A 16,218-nucleotide genomic window follows, 5' to 3' on the forward strand; every position below is an offset into this window, starting at 1 on the left:
TTGTTGGTACTGAGGAAAAGGAAGAGTACTTTGAACCCAACATGGAAGAGAACTTGGAAAACAATCATGAAGAAGAATTTCACAACCATGCTAGAGAAGGCCCTGCAAATCATGCTGGGCAAGAAAGGAGAGTTCTAGGCTCCTACATCAATCCAAATCCAGTAAACTGTGGAAGTAGCATCCAGAAGCCCACCATACATGCCAACAACTTTGAACTAAAACCCCAGCTCATCGCCCTTGTTCAGAATAACTGCTCATTTGGAGGAAGTGCTCAAGAAGACCCCAATCAACATCTAACCACCTTTCTGAGAATTTGTGACACTGTGAAGTCTAATGGAGTCCACCCGGATGTCTATAGGCTGTTGTTGTTCCCTTTTTCATTCAGGGACAAGGCATCCAAGTGGCTCGAATCCTTTCCAAAAGAGAGCTTGACAAATTGGAAAGATGTGGTGAACAAATTTTTGGCAAGATTCTACCCTCCTCAAAGAATTAACAGGCTAAGAGCTGAGGTGCAAACTTTCAGGCAACAAGATGGTGAGACTCTCTATGAGACATGGGAGAGGTTCAAGGACTTAACAAGAAGATGCCCACCAAATATGTTTAATGAATGGGTGCAACTTCACATTTTCTATGAAGGTCTTTGATAAACCCCGTTTTGACGGTTTATCTTGTATTTATTTTAAGAGATTTTATCACCTTTTACCCACATTTACCCATTGAATTAGCATAGTTTTGTGATTGTCTCCTTATTTGTGCTTAGATGTGAAAACATGCTTTTTAGGACTTAAAATAGCTAAATCTAATTCTCTTTGATTCCACTAGATGCCTTGATGTGTTTGTTAGTGATTTCAGATTGGAAAGGCTAGGAATGGATCAAAGGAGTGAAGAAGAAAGCATGCAAAGTAGAGAAATCATGAAAAGGCAAAGAAGTTGAACTCACCCATGGACGCGCGCGCGCAACTGGCGCTTGCGTGCACCTTGTGAATCACCCCATGGACGCGTACGCGTGCTGTGCGCGTACGCGTCGGTGCTGGTTTATGATTTTTTAATAAAAATGTGACCAACGAATTCTCAAGGGTTGTTGGGCCCAATCTCAACCAAGTTTGGCGCCAAAGATGCTATTTAAAGCCAAGGATTGAAGAGCAAAGGGACATTAGTTCATTCCCACTCATTAGGATTAGTTTAGAAGTAGTTTCTAGAGAGAGAAGCTCTCACTTCTCTCTAGGATTAGGATTAGGATTAGGCTTAGTTCTTAGATCTAGGTTTTCATTCATTCATTCTTGTACTTCTACTTCTCAATTCCTTGTTGTTAGATTCATTCTTCTTCTATTCTTTTGTTGTAATCTCTTTTATGTTGTTCTTATACTTTGTTGTAGATCTACTATTGTTCCTTCCATTTTCTTTCAATTCAATAAGAGGTAATTCATAATAATTGTTCTTCTTTGTTTTTCTATTGTTGATCTCTTGCCTTTGTTGTTAGATCTCTCTTTAATTCTTGCAATTTATGTTGTTTACTTTTATTGCCTTTTATGTGTTTATTGAAATGCCTCTTCTAGATATAGTATAGATTTTGTTCCTCTTGGCCTAGGTAGAGTAATTAGTGACTCTTGAGTTATCTAATTCCTTTGTTGATTGATAATTAGAAGTTGCTAATTGATTTATGCCTCTAAAGCTAGTCTTTCCTTTAGGAGTTGATTAGGACTTGAGGAATCAAATTGATTCATCCACTTGACTTTCCTCCATGGTTAGAGCTTAACTAAGTGGGAGCAATGGACAATTTGTCATCACAATTGAGGAGGATAACTAGGATAGGACTTCTAGTTCTCATATCTTGCCAAGAGCTTTGCTAGTTGTTAGTTTATTTTCTTTGCCATTTATATTTCTTGTCTAAAATCTTAAAAACCCCAATTATAACTCACAACCAATAACAAGACACTTCATTACAATTCCTAGGGAGAACGACCCGAGGTCCAATACTTCGGTTTATAAATTTTAGGGGTTTGTACTAGTGACAAACAACTTTTTGTATGAAAGGATTATTTTTTGGTTTAGAAACTATACTTTACAATGAGATTTCATTAGTGAAATTCTAAACCATCAAAAATCAATTCATCAGTCTTTCCTATGAGTCAAAGAAGGCTGTAGATCATTCATCAGGGGACTCTCTAAACAAGAAGAAAACCATTGAAAAAGCCATAGATGTCATTGAAACAATAGCTGAGAATGACTACTTCTATGCCTCTGAAAGAAGTAACACTCGAGGAGTAATGGAGCTGAACCACATGGATGCATTGATAGCTCAAAATAAGATGATCACCAAGCAGCTAGCAGATCTCACCAAGAAGGTGGAGAAAAACCAAGTTGCAACAGTCATCACGTCATCACCAACTCAAGAAGGAGTGAATATAGGAGAAGAAGGTGACTGGGAACAAGCCAACTATGTTGGAAACTCACCTAGACAAATCCATGACCCATACTCCAAAACCTACAACTCTGGATGGAGAAATCACCCCAACTTTGGTTGGGAAAATCAACAAGACCAAGGTCAAGACCAGAGACGCCACAACCTCAACTCCAACAACAATACAACTCACCAACATACCTCACAGAGATCCTATCAACACCCACCTAACCCCAATCCATCATCACTAGTGGACGATAGACTTTCAAAAATTGAGACTCTACTTGAAGATTTATGTAGAGAAGTCCAAGATAACAAGGTGTTTAAGGAAGAAGTGCGAGCCAATATCAAAAACCAAGGAGAAAACATCAAGAGACTGGAGTCCCAAGTAGGGTATCTATCTCAACAAATTCCCAAACCCACTTATGGATTTCCCAGTGACACTGAGAAGAACCCAAGAGGAGAAACAAATAAAATAAGGTGGGAAGAATGTAAGATGATCACCGCAAGTGATGAGAGGAGTATGAATGAAGTAGAACACCTCCAAGACAATCAAAAGGAAAATCAGGAAGAAAGAAGCCATGCACCTCAACCCACACTCAAGGAAGAGCTGAAAAAGAAGGAGACACTTAGCCCATATGCACCCTTCCCCCAAAGGCTTAAAGGTGGTGTAGCAGGGAGAATGTATTCAAGATTTCTCGACATGTTTGCATCTCTTGATGTAAATATACCATTTATTAAAGCCCTCCAGCAATTACCTTCCTACATAAAGTATATAAAGGAGCTGTTAGCCAGAAAGAGTTCATTGAAAGGTGGACAAACAATAAAGATGAATAGAGATTGCAGTGCTCTCATTCAACCAGGACCACCCACAAAGAGGAAGGATCCAAGGAGTTTCCATATTCTCTATGCCATAAGAGAAACAATGATTGATAAAGGACTCTGTGACCTGGGAGCGAACATCAACTTAATGCCTCTATCCCTCATGAAAAGGCTTCAAATCAATGAGCTAACACCCACAGATGTAATCATTAAGTTGGCTGACAAAACTCAAAAACAGGCAATAAGAGTGGTTGAGAATGTGCTAGTGAAGGTTGGGAACTACTTCTTCCCTACAGACTTTGTTGTCTTGAAAATGGATGAGAACCCCATTTACCCCATCATTCTGGGAAGACCATTCTTAGCCACAGCCAGAGCACTTATAGATGTGGAACGAGGAGAGCTAGTGTTGAGAATACATGATGATCAGCTCACTTTCAATGTTTTCAACCTCTCACAAGAAGCAGATCATGATAACAAAGAGCTGATGGAGGAGCCAAACAAGGAAGCACAAGCACCACACATAAGGACTCCTATGGTTAATAACCAATGTGATCAGAAGGAACAACAGTCAAGTGTAATCCAAAAGGAACCAGACCCACCAGAATCACATGAAATAGACAACAAAGCCATTCTCAAAAAGGAAACCACAAGGAACAAGTTGGCATCAACGGACACAAGAAAAAAGGTCCCAAGGGGATGGAAAAAGAAGAAAATCCCTACAGAAGATTTCTCACCCGGAGATGAAGTGGTCTCTACATACTTCCCATCTATACCACCTCACCTCCCCACTATCCCATCCCAGCTGCCTCCAGTGTACACCATCAACAAAATCTTGTCCCTAGAGCATATGGAGCTTATCAACAAGGCCAATGGACATAGGTTAACTTCAAGAGGGGAAGATTTCAAGCACTATCAGCCACCTTGACAAGGACCAAACGTCAAGCTAATGACGCTAAAGAAGCGCTTCATGGGAGGCAACCCATGTTCTATGCCCTTTTCCTTTAGTTTCTAATTGTAGTAATAAGACAAATTTCATGGATTTTTAAATCAATTTTGACGACCAATATAAGACCCCTTTACATGTAGCGTATAGTACATGATAAGTTTGGTGTTCAAGGCACACCAAGTGGGCTTGAACACACTTTATGAGGCAAAATTATTCTCCAAACTTGTTGCACCATATGATCACAAACAAGTTTGGTGTAACAACGTTGCATGCATGGGAAATTTAGTGGTTGATTGATTTGCATTCATGGAAAGCATTTAGTCATTTAAAAACAAAAGAAAAAGATTTTTTTTGCTAGTTCACACCTTAAGTTTTCTCACCGAAAATTTCAAATTAACCATTTGCATTCTTTTTTTTCGTGTATAGGGAATCAAAAGGGACATTGATGGTACTTGATAGGATAATTAAGGAAGGGAGATTCGGCCACTATACCAAGGAAATCTCACACTTGTCTTCAAGGAGAATATCTTTGGAAGTGTTGCCATGCAACATTGGGAGTTGGATAACTTGGGAGACCAAACCAAGACCCTCATAAAAGAGGTGATCCTTGTGCTCATTCAATGCCAAACCCCAACCGTCCACTATCAAACAACACCATCAATCCGCACCCTTCAATCATTTGCCATCTTCCTATATAAACCCCTTCACACAACCTCTCCGTACACACTTCTTACTCTCATTCCTCTCCCTTCCTTTTCTCGGATACACACACTTCATCCTCCTCCAAAAAATTTCACACACAATCTCCTAGCCATGTCTAGTGAACCGCAACCACTCATCAACCATCTTGCATGGCATCATCAAGTTCCAAGAGGTGAAAAGGAAAGGAGCCCATGGAGCAACCTCCTTTCGACGCCGGGAGATTCAAAACTGCCTTCCATGAGCTTCAATATGAATGGATCAAGAACAAGAAAATATTGCCAGAGTTGACATTTCAATTCAATGAGGATGAGTGCCCTAAAATCAAAGAAAAGATTGCACAGAGGGGTTGGCCAAAGCTCATCAATCCAAAGACAAAGATAAATACAAACATCATCAAGGAGTTCTATGCAAATGCAGTAAGAGAAGACAGCACTAGGGCCCCCACCTTCAAAAGTTATGTAAGAGGAACAGAGGTGGACTTCAGCCCCACTGCTATAACAAGGACTCTTCAACTGAAATCACCACATTTTGATGAGCTTAACTATCAAGTAAGAGTAAGTAATGTCCCTGATGAAGATGAACTTGAAGAAATCGTGAGTGATATGTGTGTTATTGGGTCTGATTGGGAGAGATACTCGGACAAGAGGCCGAAGTTCATTAGGAGAGGAGACATTATCCCAGAAGCCAAGGGATGGTTTGAGCTAGTAAGGAGGTCTATCCTTCCAGCCGCAAACAATTTTGAGGTCAATATAGCTCAAGCCACCATGGTACATTGCTTAGTGAAGGGTGGAAGCATCAATGTGCATGAGATTATAGCTGAAGGAATCTAGGATTCAGTCGAGAAGAATGATCCGGGTGCTAGACTTTGGTACCCCAGTACCATCCTGAGACTATGCATGAAAGTCAAGGTGGTGTTCGAAGACAACAATCCACAATGGGTAAATCCTGGAAGGTTAGTCACATTCCAACGCATACACTATGTGACACCTGCTCAACAACAAAGAAGACCTCGGATAGGGAAAAGAACTGCACAAGAAGAACCCCACCTAGAAGAACCTCACCAAGAAGAACCCCAACAAACAGGGCACCAGCAAGAAGGACAATTTGATCCAACCAATATAAATCTGTATCACATCAAGGAAGCCATTTAGTATATGGCAAGTAGCTATATGGAGGGACAAGAACAGCAACTACATGTCCAAGCTCAAAGGATGGATCATCAAGAAAAACTACTCTCTAGTTGGATGGATCAACAAAGAGAGTGGCAGAAACAGCAAATGGAGTTACAACAGGAGCATTACTCCCAGCTCACCCAAGCCATCAATCAAGTGTCCGAGAAAGGCAAGAAAGCCTAGAAAAACGCCTTCAAGAACTCAACCAATGCCAGATGGCTCAGATGAAAGCATTCAATGAATTCAGTGTGCTCAATGAAGGAAGGCAACTGCATCAAGAAGAATTCAGCATAAACACTCAGACCAAGTTAAACTATATGACTGGGCATATGCATAACTTGCACCCTACCATCCCAAGTTATGAGGCAGTCCGCAAGGACTTAACAGAGCAAGAAGAGGGGAAGGTGAAACAGCAAAAGGAAGCATTAAAGAAGAAGATGGAAGATGCTGGTTTCTGAAAAAAGCTGATAGGAAAGCGCAATGGGAATGGGGACTCAAGCAATCAAGAAGGATCCCAAGACAAAGGAACATGATCATTTCAGGTGGTGGAGTCCTTTTTCTATCTAATTCACAACTTTAAATAAGGAAAATCATGTATGAAATAGAACATGCTTCCATGGTAGCTTAGGATTTTTAATTCTGCATTTAAGTTTTTCATTGCTTAGGTTTATGTTTATTGAGCTTAATGTCTCTAGTGTTCACTTCCACCTTTCTTACTTGTATACTTGTCCTTTAAGTTAATCAAAAAGAAGATGCTATGAAAAGAACAAAAGTGGAGTTATTTCGTGAAGTAGGTTCTGAATGTTTGTGGTAGGATGATTAGTAAGCTAAGTTGGTTCACCAAACAAGAAAAGAAGGCAACTATCTACCCAGAATCCTATGCTTGAAACACATCCTATGAGACTAACTAAATAATAAGATCCCAATAAGAAAAGAGAAAGAGCAATAAAAGTAAAAAGGAAAGAAACACAATAAGAAACAATGCTAGGCACCAAGGGTTTTAAGATTGAGGCATGTGTCTGTGGTGTTCATGTGCAAGGGATATGCTTGGATGAATATGCTCTTAGGGGTGCCTCATCACTTGGTAACTTCGATTAACTAATCCGGGATTATCAGCTGAAAGTCCACTATCAAGAGTGACCTTTGCTACAGAACACTTAGTAACCCAAAGAGGTGCTGGACACCAAGGTCCCAAGAAAGAAAAATAACAAACCATGTGCCTGTGGTGTGTATGTATGAGGGAAAGAGACTTGGGAGAGTAAGTCCGTAGGGGTGTCTTAACACCTAGCACCTTGAGCCAACTGGTTCGGGAGTGTTGACAAAAAGCTTATCATAAAGAGTCGCCCTCTTACAGAGCACTTAGCCAAAAGAAGAATGTAATAAACCTTGGAAAAGAAGGAAGGATCAATAATTAAGAAGTCCCAAAGGATGTAATCAAGAGAGTGACCAAGGACTTGATAAAGGCCTGAAACCTAGTAAAGGAAAGAACCTAAGTTGCTATGCATGAAACCCCATAAACCAGGAATTCTACTTCTATATTATCTTCTTGCTCTTTCATTCATTCTTCATATGTTTTAGTATTTGCTTAGGGAAAAGCAAGCTTTAAGTTTGGTGTTGTGATGCCAGGGCATCTAGGCCAGTTTCACTGACCTTTTCTTTACTGTTTTAAGGTAGTTTCATGCATTTTCTTAGTGAATAAGGCAAGTTTTGGATGAAAATACACTTACACCTTGATTCAAGCAACTATTATGAATTTCACATGATTTCATGAGGATTTTGCTAGAATTGAATGATAAATTGATGATGCATAATCTCATGACTTTGGCTAGAGCTTTGATGCACTTTATTTGCTTGATTTCAGGACAAAGGAAGCAAGGAAGAACCACGTTAGTACTCACGTTAATCTAGTTAACGTGACCACTAACGTGGAATGGTAAATAGTAGGGGTGGCAAAGCGGGCCGGCCCGCCCTAACCCGCCCCGCCCCGCCTAGGCCCACCTCATAAACGGGGCGGACCGGCCCGCCCCGCCAACTAAAATGGGTTCAAAATGCTAGCCCGCCCCGCTTTATGGCGGATTGGCGGGTTGGCGGGCTAGCCCGCTTGACTCTTTTTTTTTTGAAAAATAAAATTCATTAAAATTAACCAAAAAATAATAATTAAAAAATAAAATACAAATAAAAATAGTCAAATTATAATATAATTTGTTTACTATTTTTTTTATTTTTAACTTCAATAAAATTGTTCAAAATAATATTTGTCAATAAAATCATCTTTATTTTAAAAAATAAGTCACATAATTTGAGCATATATACGAAATTATAAAATAAAATAAATAAAGTTAATAACTAAAAGAAGAATAAAAACAAAAAATGAAAAAAAAGTGTTTAAAAATTCTATAATTATTAATTTTATAATAGTAACCACTATTTTATTTAATAAAAAAAGAAAAATATAAAGCTTCGGCCCGGCGGACCGGCCCGCCCCGTCCCGCCAAAACCCGCCAATTTGGCGGTGCAGGTTTGGCGGGTTTTTTTAATTTGGCGGGCTCAAAATCCTAGCCCGACCCACCTTTTTTAGCGGGTTGTGCGGATCGGCCCGACGGGCTCGACCCGTGTTGCCACCCCTAGTAAATAGCTTGCAACGTTAAGGAGAAAAGTGATCACCAATAACGCCTGCGAAACCATCATAAGCCCACGTTAATTGCCACGTTAACTAAGTTAACGTGGTAGTTAACGTGGAGACAAAAGAAAGCTCCAACGTTAGTGGTAAATGTGAACACCACTAACGTTCCAAGAATTGGCAATGAGCCACGTTAAGAGTCACGTTAACTTAGTTAACGTGAACTCTAACGTGGAAGAGAGGAACAATGCCAACGTTAGTGACACTCACCTTTGTCACTAACGTTGGATCAACTAGCATTGCCCACGTTAGTGGTCACGTTAATACCACTAACGTGAAAGTTAACGTAGAGCTGAAATTGATGAGCCAACGTTAGTGACACTCACATTTGTCACTAACGTTGGAAGATGGCATTACTACCACATTAGTGGCCACGTTAACTTAGTTAACGAGAGCTCTAACGTGGAGAGTAGGGGCACTTTGAGCGTTAGTGACAAAGGTAAGTGTCACTAACGCTCTCGAAGGTGACGCATAACCACGTTAAGAGCCACGTTAGTTACACTAACGTGAACTCTAACGTAGGGATAAAGGGTTATAAGCCAACGTTATTGGGAAAGGTGAGTCCCAATAATGCTAGCGAAGATTTACAAGGCATCGTTAGTGGTCACGTTAGTGCCACTAACGTTGGAGTTAACGTAGGCTATATGGGGTTAGAACGTTAGTGAAAATTGTAATTGCCACTGACGTTCTCGAACCCACAATGTCACTTAACGTTAATTTCACTAACGCCCATACCTAATTCATACTTCTCTGCAAGCTGGACCCACTAAAGATTGGAACTGCTTCAACTCAAGATCCAAAGCCCACATCCAAGACTTGAAGAACTCACTAGAAGATCAAGAGGAGTAGTATATATAGAAGTAGTTTTGAACTATAGAGAAGATTGGCACTTTGGAGAACTACTCTCTATACATTTACTTTTCTGCACTTTTAGCTGGGATGTATTCTTTTCTGCCATTTTCCATTTCTAGAGCTATGAACAACTAAACCCCTTTCATTGGGTTAGGGAGCTCTGTTGTAATTTGATGGATCAATTATAGTTTTCATTCTTTTCTTCTTTCTTCTCTTTTGATTTACTAGAAAGCTTTCGATCTTAATTCAAATGTTTAGTTGTCTTGGAAAAGAAACTCTCCATAATTGGATCTCCTCTGAGCCTTGGAAAAGGGATGAGGAGATCATGCTAGAAACGCTTTCTCATGTTGGACCAAATTGGGGTCTGGACGGATATAGTGACATGTAATCCTCCCAACACTTTGATTTGGAAATACATGTGGTATAATCAGTGACCATACTTCATCTCTTCCCATGAGCAATTAAATCAAGGAATTGGGCAATTGTTCAAGCTTAGAGAGATTGGATTACCAAGGAATTGGAATCTAATCACCTAAGATTGCCAAGGAGATCAATAGATGCATTGATTGAGGAAGAGATGAAAATGAACTTGATACGGAGAATACAACATCTCCTGAGCCCAATGAATTTCCCATTTCTGATCTTACCCATTTTCTTTATTTTTTGTCATTTATTTTCATGCTCATTACCCCAAATCCCCATTTAAGATTCTGCACTTTAATTTCTGTTATTTACTTTTCCGTCATTTAATTTTCTGCAATTCTCAAACTACACTCTGTTTAGCTCAACTAGCATACTCTTCCAACTAAAGTTGCTTGACCAATCAATCCCTGTGGGATTCGACCTCACTCTATTGTGAGTTTTTACTTGACGACAAATTCGGTATACTTGCCGAAGGAAAATTTGTTGAGAGACAAGTTTTCGTGCATCAATTGTTGTTCTTGAATAAGCATGAAAAATACTTCTTGTGTGGCTTGATCCATATATGAAGATGAAACTTGAGATGATGAAGGTTGACAATCAAACTCATGAGGATAAGGATCTTGGTTTTGTATGTAGTGAGGTGATGATGTATAGAATTGGTGACTAAAAAGGTAAGTGTTTGGGTTCCATGGGGGTAAATTGTGGTAATGGTGTGGAAAACTCATGAAGAAAGTATAAACAAAACTTAGTAATAAAAACAAACAAACAACCAAAAAGTGCTATTTACACTATTAATATATTTACAACAACCAAAGATATAACACCAATTGCAGTACCCAGCAACGACGCCAATTTGATAGACAAGAATTTAGTATGGGTTCGGAATTGACTCAAAAATAAGATTTCCTTCGTTGCATGTATAGTCCAAACCCAAAATACACTCTTGCAATAAAAAATTTAGTATTTTCCAATACAAAACAACAACTAACCGAGAGTAATTAAATCTCGGGTCGTCTCCCTAGGAATAGAATTGGAATGCTACGCTTTCAGTTGTTGGCGACAAAATAGAGTGGTTTCCAAATCAAAGAACGAAAGATTAAAAGAACTAAGAAATAAAAGAACAAAGAGATAATCAAAATTAGTATTAATGCAAGGAAAAAGGAGATGAGATCAAAAAATGTTATAAATGCATAAAAAGAGACTTGACTTGGGAATGAAAGTTCAAGGAATCCTATCATTGCCATAACCACAACTATGGTAATTATCATGAGTTAATCTCACTTAGTTAACCCCGAACATCGAGAAGTAAGTCAAGCAAACATAATTGACCTTAATCCATAAGTCCTAGCTAACTTACCAAACTAGTTGATAAAAAGCTAGCTTTAATGGAAACAAGAGTCAACTAACTCCCTAAGAATTACCACTAAATGTCGGACATCATGACTCTAGTATCCTAATAACTCAAACCCCAAGCCAAGGTGTCAAGATCTACTCAAAATTACCAAGTGACTTTTTCACAAACACTTGGTGGGCACAAAACCAAAACATGAGAATTTGCAAAAAAAAAATAGAAAGCTACCAACTATTCACAAAACCAAATATAAACAAGCAATCAAGCAAATATAAACCATAAAACAATAAATTCTTTAATCAAAACTCCAAGAAACTCAAAATTGCAATTATGAACAAAGTAACTTGAACCAAGAGAAAATGAAAGTAAAAGAGATGTAATTAAAGAGAAAATTGAGAATACTTACAATTAAAGAAGCAAAATCCAAAATCAAGCTTGCTATAAAATGTTACAATGGAAATTGAGAAACCCTAAGAAAGCAATGCTACACTACTCCTACTCCTATGGATGAAAAAAACTAAAACTAATGAAAACTTAGTAAAAACCTAATCTAAAGTGAGCTCTCCTACATACGTCTTCAATTCCCCTTGATATAGCACTCCCATTCAACATTAAGCCTTCAAAAATTGGGCCAAAAGTCCTCAAAAATCGCGCAGCACGTGTTTCATTAATGAAACCACATGCAGGGTCTTGTGCGTACGCACACTTCACTGAATGTTCTCCTGTGCGTACGCACAGGTGCTTGTGCGCATGCACACATGCAAATTCCTTCTTGTGCGCACGCACAAATGCTTGTGCACACGCACACTTAGCTGTGTGTGCTTTTTCTTGTTTTCTTCATGTGTCCTTCCTTGTACATGCTTTCTTCCACTTTTGCCTAGCCAATCTAGCCTAAATGATCTAAAATCACTCGCAAAACATATCATGGCATCGAATGGCATAAAAGTGGAGTTAAATTACTCAATTTAAGTACAAAATTGCATGTTTTCACATTCAAGTCCAAATTAGGGGTCAAGCACAAAAGTATGCTATTTTGATGCTTAAGTGTGAGTTTATGTGATGAAATCCATCCAAATCAAGTCAAAATATCTCATCAAATATGGATTCATCACTCCCCTAAGCCAAAAACACCCAAGTTGGCAAGGTCACAAGCCTCCGACACTGAAACCTCAGCACACAAGGCTTAAACAAGCATCCAATCTCTTCAATTGAGTTCCAATCTCACATATACACTACCTAACGCATATTATCACATTCACATGAACCAACTTAATGCTCATTCACAATTAACCAAGGAATTTACTAGGGTTTGAGGATCCTTACCTTGTGTGTGCTTTAATCAAACAAGAGCCCGCTAATTCTCCAAGCTAGATTGACCTTAGAACATCAAATTCCCCAAAACCTTAACCTCTAAGCTACTAAATTTTGAAATTGAGAAGGGAGAAATTGTGGAAGAAAACATGATTTTCTTACCTTACAACATACTGGACTTTGTAGAGCTCGACGCTACAGTCGTGTGGCTGCAAACGATGCGGCAATCGAAACTCCGGATCAAAAGTTATCTTGATTTGATTGGAGGGTTAGCTTTTGGAACTCAAACTCTTCTCTCCTTGATTTGTTTCAGCGTTCATGCTGAATGGAGGAAGAAAATGGGGTTTTTAGTAAGTGTATGTGTATTGTGGGTTGGGCCTTGGGCCTTATACGGGTTCGGTTCGGCCCGTTCGGCCCAATATTATGCCAAATTATTTAAAATTGGTGTCAAAATTCTTATTTTAATTAGTTCTAACTCATAAATTATAAAATTCCATTTTGAAATTTATTTGATTAATAATTAATTTATTAACTAATTATTAACTAATTACTCAGGGTTTACAAAAGTTGTAAGGCTTCCTAGGTAACCAGTTGTTATTGCTATAGCTAGATGGTCTGAAACTTGAGATATGTCGACTTTGAATACAACACCAGACCATCCCATAAAAAATGAACCAATTTAAATAACATGTAAAATACTTACATTAAGATTAAAAAACATTTAACTGTTTTAACTATTTAACAAGATTGCATAATTTCAAATCTCTTTTACTTACTTTCTGAGCATAAGTAAGCAAGAACCAGAGTAACACTTCCGCTTCTCCCCTCAAAATAATGAACTGAAACTATCTGACCAATCTGCTCAATATAATCTATAAAATCACAGGCTTCTTTAAATATGCTACTGATGTTATAATCTTCATTGTCATTCACCTGTTTTCAATGAGCAAGAACTGGTCCAACATAATAAGTCATTGGCATAACTTAATAAACTAAATGATTTTGGCGTTAGCATTAACATGGTGCAAACAAATACCGTTGGGTGATAGTATTTGTAACGGCAGAAGGTTTCTGTGTATTCGTAGCCTCAGATATCAACACAATCCTCTTAAGGATATGCTCAAGTCTTGTCAGAAAGTTCAAGGAGTAAATGTTTTATATGGAGATACATAAATGAACCAAGTTTAAGACGTTAGTTTTTGGTGGATTAAAATGAATTTACCTTTAGTATGAATGCAATCAATATCCTGCAGTATGAAAATAGTAGTGTCACCATGTGCTAGTACCTCAATCCCCTCTCAGACATTTCTTTCACAAGTTGATCAATTGTCACAAAAAAGAAGAAGAAAAAAAATAGTAACATGTAGTACTAGTAACCAAAAAGGAATAAAAGAAAGTACATAACCCCAGCATCAAGCAAAACTTTTTTAGAAGCCTATACACTACAAGCCATGTGCAAACAGTATATATGCAAAAAAAAGCAATAAAAACATTGCACTTAAATCAATATACCTTTATTTTTCTTTTTAACTTTTCAGCTTCTATTATTTTTTTTTCCTTGATTTAGAGCCAGCATTCTAGCTCTGCAAATCCCTGCATATAGATCACGATCATATTCAATTCTAGCTAACATGTGATTTCACCATATTATAAGATAAAGTTAGTAACAATAAGAAGTGTTTGTTGTTGACCATTATTATCACGATCATATTCAATTTTAGCTTGGCCTTTATCACTTTACTATCTAATAATGTAGAAATGCTAAAGTTAGTAGCATTATCCTTTATATGCTATAGCTTTGCATTGTCCATATTAATATAAATCTCATTCAGAATTTTTATTTCTTCTGATCTCTTCTCAAATTCATAAAGCTAGTTAAGATATGGGTTTTACGAGAGAATTGGTAAAAAGTGTCTTCTCCAAAAAAACGTTTTGCTATTTCATATGAAAGCAAAGCGAGTCTCTCGAAAATGCTATATATATATCACAAATTTTCTTACTTTTTCTCGAAAGCGTTTTTTCTTAATCATATCACAAATTTTGTTACTTTTTCTCAGGGTAGGCGAAATTTGACAGAAAATCGAAGATGGGGTTCTATTAGATCATACTTGTGTGAAAATGAATTCAATTCAGTTGTGGCAGAGGAGGATTCAGCTTCACTTAAGAGCTCTGAAGTTATAGTTACACAACCAATAATACAAGAGATCTTGAGTGATAGAGAAGATGCCAAAAGTGAAAAAACTGTGGAGAATGTAATAGAATAAGAAGAAATACCAAATTTAAGTACTTCTACATTCTTTAGTGAAGTAGCAGCAGCAATTTGGATTCAATCAGCAATTCGGATGAAGTGATGAACATAGATGAGAAAATGAGAGGGAATATTACACAGGTAATTCATTGTTTTGCAAGAATTTAGAGAAATTAGGAATAAATTTGTATTTGAACTATAGACTCTTGAGTTTATATATTTATGCAGATCAATATATCATTTAATTTATTTTCTACCTTTTATTGTTCATATAAGAGGTAGTTTGCACTATCACATCAGTGAAACTCAATTCCAATCAAAATCATTCTTTGTTTCAATATATAAATGGTTGATTTGATGAAAACTTGTTCGTGTAATGTAAATTGTAATGCTGGATTTGCTTGCTCTTCTCGGATCAAAGATGCCGAATAGAGTTAATTAAAAAAATAAATGAATAAACTAACATGATTTTTCTAATATGCTAAAGTAAGCTATAGACTACAAATAGCTTAAGAACTCCTACAATCAGTTCTTCTTTTCTTTTTTTAATCAAAGTTTCTTTTCATCATATCAGTTAATTAAAAAAACATGATTCTTTTTTCCTTTTTCTTTTGTTTTTTTTCTATTTTTTTTTCTTTTCAAGAAAGCAAAATAAGCTCATCCAAATATTCAGTTACCATTGAAATCACTGGAATAGGAGCAAATACAAAATCATTAATACTTTCCCTAATGAGGCCCCAATTTCAGGTAAAATAGCAATCCCAGAAACTCTAGCAACAATCCCTTAAATTGATGCTTAAGTTTTTTATTTTGTCAAAATTAACAACAACTAATATAAAATCATAGAAATAAAACCAAATTACCTTAATTACAAAAATCACAATAATGCTATAATAATTAAAATCACAAAAATCACAGAAAAATGTTATTGGAAGGGAGAGACTGACGACGTTGATGAAGAACGAGGAAGACGGCGAGAAAGATGGCGACGCTCTCTGAAACCAAGAGGACTACGGCGATGCTCTCTGGAACGCACAAGATGGCGACGCTCTCTGACGCGAGGATGACCTTGATTGCGACGACAACCTTGATTGCGAGACCGGAGAGGAGAGAAGAACAGAGTTTGACTGCGACGCCACAGTGTGACAGATGAGAAAGATGGAGCTCCACGGGAAAGAGAAAGAGGGGGAGAGAGAGAGGACTAGGAAACTTTGAGGAGATGAAGAAAACTATAAATCTTTAGAGATGGTGATTGAATAGAGAGTTTCTGAAATTCAGATGAAATATCAATCTTTTGAATTTTTTTGTTT

At 37.6% G+C, this 16,218-nt stretch overlaps 1 non-coding gene across 1 annotated transcript; it reads right to left on the bottom strand.

Annotated features, from left to right (window-relative positions):
- Window positions 1–494: 494 nt before the first annotated feature.
- Window positions 495–602, bottom strand: LOC112699800 (small nucleolar RNA R71). The gene has a single exon (XR_003152738.1). It is a non-coding gene; the product is annotated as a small nucleolar RNA R71 (small nucleolar RNA).
- Window positions 603–16,218: the final 15,616 nt, after the last annotated feature.

This window comes from Arachis hypogaea, chromosome 6 (genome assembly GCF_003086295.3).
Source record: "Arachis hypogaea cultivar Tifrunner chromosome 6, arahy.Tifrunner.gnm2.J5K5, whole genome shotgun sequence".
NCBI classification, from domain to species: domain Eukaryota; kingdom Viridiplantae; phylum Streptophyta; class Magnoliopsida; order Fabales; family Fabaceae; genus Arachis; species Arachis hypogaea.